This window comes from Lissotriton helveticus, chromosome 6 (genome assembly GCF_964261635.1).
Source record: "Lissotriton helveticus chromosome 6, aLisHel1.1, whole genome shotgun sequence".
Lineage (NCBI taxonomy): Eukaryota > Metazoa > Chordata > Amphibia > Caudata > Salamandridae > Lissotriton > Lissotriton helveticus.
This window is the reverse complement of record NC_136067.1, coordinates 1777582576-1777588182: the sequence shown is the minus strand read 5'-3', so window position 1 is coordinate 1777588182 and position 5607 is coordinate 1777582576.

Here is a 5607-nt window from a genome sequence, read left to right as displayed (position 1 = left end):
ATGGGATAATTTACTTATTCAAATAGTACAGAAGGTTGCAGGGGCCTGTGAGTCAGTTTTGGGATTTAAAAGGAAATTATGCCACAAGCCCATTAAACAGTTGATTTCATTGTATAAACTCAAATGTCTCCCAAAGGGGATATACAGGGCAGGAGTCTTGGGTTATGTTCATATAAGAAGTCTGCAATCCCAAGAAAATAATTTCTTGCTTATGGCTCTTATCTGTTCCCTGGACCACCACCAGCCACATCGCACACACAGAGTTGGGAATCCGCTACCTGGTGGACCTTGTGAAAATTTCTCCATTGCTCTTGTGGATCAAAATATGGTACTGTTCCGGGACTGGCTTCTCTTGTTTGGTCCTGGAGTACTGCATGAGGCCAGATAATATGGCCCTAATTCCCTGGCTTACATAGGTTAAGCAGGCCTTTCAAGACATTGTTAGGCCTGATTATTTTAATCCACCCCCCAGTATTGATACTAACACCAGAGGAGTAGTAAAGTTGCTATTTTACCAGTCCTGAGCAGAAGCCAGAATGGCTAGATGGCGTGCCATGAATTCTGGCCTCCGATATCTAAAGATTTTGAATACCAATTCGGTGGAGCCCTACCTATTATGGATTTTAATAAAAAGAAAAACAATGGTCCTTGACTATTAATCAGAAAAAACCTTACATGAAAATCATTTCTAGTTTCGAAAATGCAATTAAATCTGCATGCTTTAACTTAAGCTTTATGGGGGAGATATATGCAATTTCACAATGATTTTGTGCATTAAAGGCAAGGAAGAAGAAAGCAGTACCCTGATAAATCAAAGCAGCAAGAAAAGGATTGTAACCACACTCTGGATACTTGTACTACCAAATTTACATATTTATTTACAATTTTCATAAAACAATAATGATCATAAACGGCGCAAGGACTATGAAGTATAGTCAGTGAGAAGAAAAAAGGGTGCTCAAGTGTTTAGAAGAAGGAAAAAAAACATTTATAATATACAATTCTAATATTTACAAAGAACAAAGCGGGAAACCTTCCGCTATTATATAGGCCTGTCCACACAGTTTGAAGGGGGGGAAGGGGTGGGACAATATAGGTACAGGCACACTAATTGAAAAGCGTCGACGTTTCGACCCTGGTGCTCTTGGGATATTTGGGGCCTCGGCTGCGGGTCTTCCTCAGGACAAGGGACAAGGAAGGAGGAGGAGGGGAACTTGGCCGTAATCCGACTAATGGTCTGGATCGGACACCCAAAGTGTAAAGATGAAGTAGCTGTTAGAATTGTCTAATACTCGGTATTTACAAGAGTGTGGTTCAATATCAGCTACAGGGTACATTACCAATGAAGCTGGTCAGGTGGGGACTCAGTCCAAGCTTCCAGGGGATGGATCACCTGTAGGGCACAGAAAATTGGGAACAGAGTCAGTGCCCATCTCCCAAGGGCAACTGACTTCAAGAGCCCCGTCGATTAATAAACATGGGTCTAGACTCACCTACTGTCTTGAGGGTGATCTAGTCTGAAATCACTGGAATGTTCAGCCTGTTCTGTATGAAAGAGACCTGTGGGGGATGAACAATTGGTCAAACCCCATCCAATAGGGTCAACTGGTATAGATAATGTGGGTAAGTGCGCCTGGTAACTTACCACTATGGATGGTAGAGTTGAACAGTCCTACCGGCGCCCCCACGGGCGACCCGGTGGTGATGAGGGGTTGGTGATGTCAACGTTGCCTCTATGCTTTGGTTAAGTTTCTTAATCAGTGTCCACGTCACCTGGTATATGATAAATGATAGAGAAGTGTATTAGTTACTTCATCTATCCATGGCCATGGGGTGTTCAGGCTAGAACGCTAAAAGAACGATCTTGCAAGCGTTCACCCACATGGGATTGCTAGAATAATGAATAATCGAGCGTGCATCCTCCTAAGAATGCTATATTGGGGTCTTACCTCGGCGGGAATAATTTCAATGCCTGGTAACCGCGAGCAGTTTCAAACGCGAGCAATGGCTGCCGTGAGCAGTTTCAAACGCGAGCAGTGGCTGCCGTGATGTGCTTCAAACGGAGAACAGCGTTCGATTCCGGCTGTTACTTCCGCGTGGAGGCTCATGTCACATGTGCTCGTTATGGCCAATGGGAGCGAGTTAGACATAAAAGAGGGACCGTACACAATTTGGTCCGTCGTAGAGGTCAAAAAAGGACTAGTCATTCAGGAGATCAATGCCATGCCAAGTGAATTGCACGCATTGTGCGTGTTGGTGGATGGGGATATATCGTTAGCGAGTGGTTTATTAAATTATTTGGCGCATTTCGAAAATCCTCGGTGTCTATTTGGAGCACATCAATCTCAATCAAGATAGTTTAGCTTGTACAACAATTTGTACAGTGGTTCAATGTAAACATAATACATAATACATTTGACACAGAATCATACAATACAACAGTCAATACAGAAAATACATATGACAACCAATTGTACTGCACAGTGGATATTTACAAAATACCCTAAGGGAGGCAAAAGCGATAGTTAGAGTGAATGGTTGTTTGAGGGGCATTTAGCCATTGCGAATTGATACCATTTGTCTCAGAACCTCTTCACGGTCGTTAAGACCGCGATTGACAGTATCGAGAATGTGCATCCAGCGACATTCGCGCGTACTCAAGAGTTTGGCATAATTACCACCTCGGGGATTTTTTATGACCTTCTCTATTATCCACCATGTGAAACTTTCAGGATGATGGTTAAATTTCAGAAAATGATCCACTAGTGGGGCCCCTTGTACCTTGCAGCGTATTTTGCTGCAATGTTGAAGGATACGGGTCTTGGTGTTCTGGGTGGTTTGGCCTATGTACATAAAGCCACATGGGCACATTATAGCGTAGCTAGTTCCCATGGTATTGCAATTGGTGTGTTGTTGCATTGTGTGGGTGTAGTTATTGTAAGTGCATGTTTTTAGTTCAGATACCATTGTACAGGCGTTGCAACTGCCACATTTGAAATGCCCCAATACAGGGGGAATGTTCCACAGTGATGTTTGACTTTCGGTCTTCTTTTGGTTAAGCATAGAGTGTACTACAAAATCTTTGACACTTCTACCTTTACGGAAGGCATGCATCGGGGGTTCAGTTACATCTATTTCTTCCGCTACAAGGTGCCAATGTGCATTGATGGTATGTTTTATTTCTGTACTGCGTGTGTTGAAGGTGGTGACACATATAAGTCTGTTTTCCTTGGAGTCAGATCTCTGTTTAGGTTCTAATAAGGACTCTCTATTGCTGAACCATGCCCTTTTGCGAGCTTTTCTGGCTAAACTTCTGGGATAACCTTGTTCGATTAGTCTTTTAATTAGAACATCGGATTCTTTGAAATAATCTATTTTCTTAGTACAATTACGTCGCAACCTCAGGAATTGACCATAAGGTAGGTTATCCCTGAGGTTGCGAGGGTGATGGCTAGAGTATCTAAGAAGTGAGTTCTTTTCTGTAGGTTTTCTGAAGAGTGTGGTATATAAACCCCCATTTTCTTCTTTAATGGTCAAGTCAAGGAAGTTTATAGAGTTATTACAACTCTCAATTGAGAATTGTATATTGTCATCCCTTTCATTTAACCAAATATGGAAGGTCATTAGCTCCTCCAACGTGCCCCTCCATATGAGGAGCACGTCGTCGATGTATCGACGCCATTCTGTAATTTTTGTTCTGTGAGGGTTAGTCTCGTGTAAGATCCATTTGTGCTCAAAAGAATCCATAAAAATGATAGCAAGATTCGGGGCAAAACTTGCCCCCATGGCTACTCCACTTGTTTGCTCGTAGAAGTGCCCATCAAAAATGAAGTAGTTTCTTTTCATTGCTATTTCTAACAGTGATAAGATGAAATGGGTCGGTACCCTGTGGGGACGTGTTCTATTCTCTAGGGCATTTTCGATTGCAATCATAGCTGCCTGTTGTGGAATGCTGGTATATAAGGACGAAATGTCCATGGTTACCAGCAATTCCTTTGTAGGATCAAAGATGGTACCATCCATAAGTTGGATTATCTGCATGGTGTCACGTATGTAACAAGTTGTGGATTCTGCAATAGGTTTTAGAAAGATGTCGATAAACTTGCATAACGGTTCCAAGATCGAACCACAACCTGAGATAATCGGCCTCCCAGGTGGCGAGGCTAGTCCCTTATGTATCTTCGGTACAGTATATATCGTCGGGACTCTGGGGTGTGCGTTGTTTAAATATTCACATTCTGACTTAGAGATTACACCTTCTTGGTATGCTGTATCTGTTAGTCCTCTGATCAGTGTGGCTATGTCATTTGTGGGGTCTTTGGATAGTTTCCTGTAGTTGCCCTCTTTGGATAACTGTGAGAGAATTTCTGCCTTGTATGCCTCTCTGCCCTGGATGACTATCGCTCCCCCCTTATCTGCAGGCTTTATCACTATTTCTTGATTCATATTTAGATTATGCAATGCCTGTCGTTCAGTTTTGGAGATGTTGTATTTGACATATTTTTTGTCTGTGAGCAATTTGGTAATGTCTCCCATCACCATTTGTTCATAGGCTAGGATCCTAGGTGGCATCATGTGTGTTGGTGGGGTAAACGTGGAAGGTGGTCTCAAACCAGTGTTACTGTTCACATTCATGTGGGGTATCTTATTAAAGTGGTATTTTAAACGAACCTTGCGGAAGAATTGGAAAAGTTCCAATTTCAAATTGAAACTGTTGGGTAGGCTAGTTGGGACAAAGGATAGACCCTTTTCCAAAATGCGTTGTTCCTCACCCGTCAGATTGTAGTTGGATAGGTTGACTAGGGGGCTACTTTGTCTGGATATGGTGGTTGTATCTACCATCTGTAGTGTTGTGAACGTGTCCGTATGTCGCGATGGGATTCCTGTCTGAAATGTACCTGTTTCCCTGGTTTATCTCTCCCTTGGTTCCAGGTTTGTTGTCCCCTGTTCTGTTTCCAAGATGCTTGGCCCCGTCCCCTGGGTCGTCCCCAGGGGCGTCCCCGCCCACGTTGATCCACCCATGGGTCCTGTTCTAAAAAAGTCTGGTCCCCCTCTTGTCCTGCGGTACTGGTGGATGGTTGGTCTATTTCTGAGCCACTGCTGACTGAGGAGTTGGAGAAAGTATTATATCTGCGGTACCCTCCCCTGCCTCTGGTTGTATATGTGCCTCTTGATTCCTGATTATAATATCCTTCAGCTAGGTAGGGGTATACCTTCTTTTTGTCAAAGAATTTTATATCATTGGCTAATTTGTCCAATTTAGAGGTTTGTGTAAATACGTCAAATTCTTTTAGGGTTTTCTCTAATCTCTCTAGGGCTTCCTTAGCGTTTTTTAGAGCTGCGTCATCAGTGATCTCCCTTCGCAAATCTGCTATTTCTTTGGTTAAACGGGTAACTTCTTCTAAGGCTGTTTCAACCCCAAGCACCATCCAGTGCCTGCAGCAGTTATTTGATATGAAGCTGAACTTTCCTTTGAATACAGGGTTGTCCACAAATATGGCTGGTTCGTTACGAACCTGAAGTCCTACTGGGATCACGTTGGCTTGGAGGTATTGGGCCAATGCGTGTCCGTGAAGTCTGGTTCTTATAAGCTTTTTTTCAAGTCGC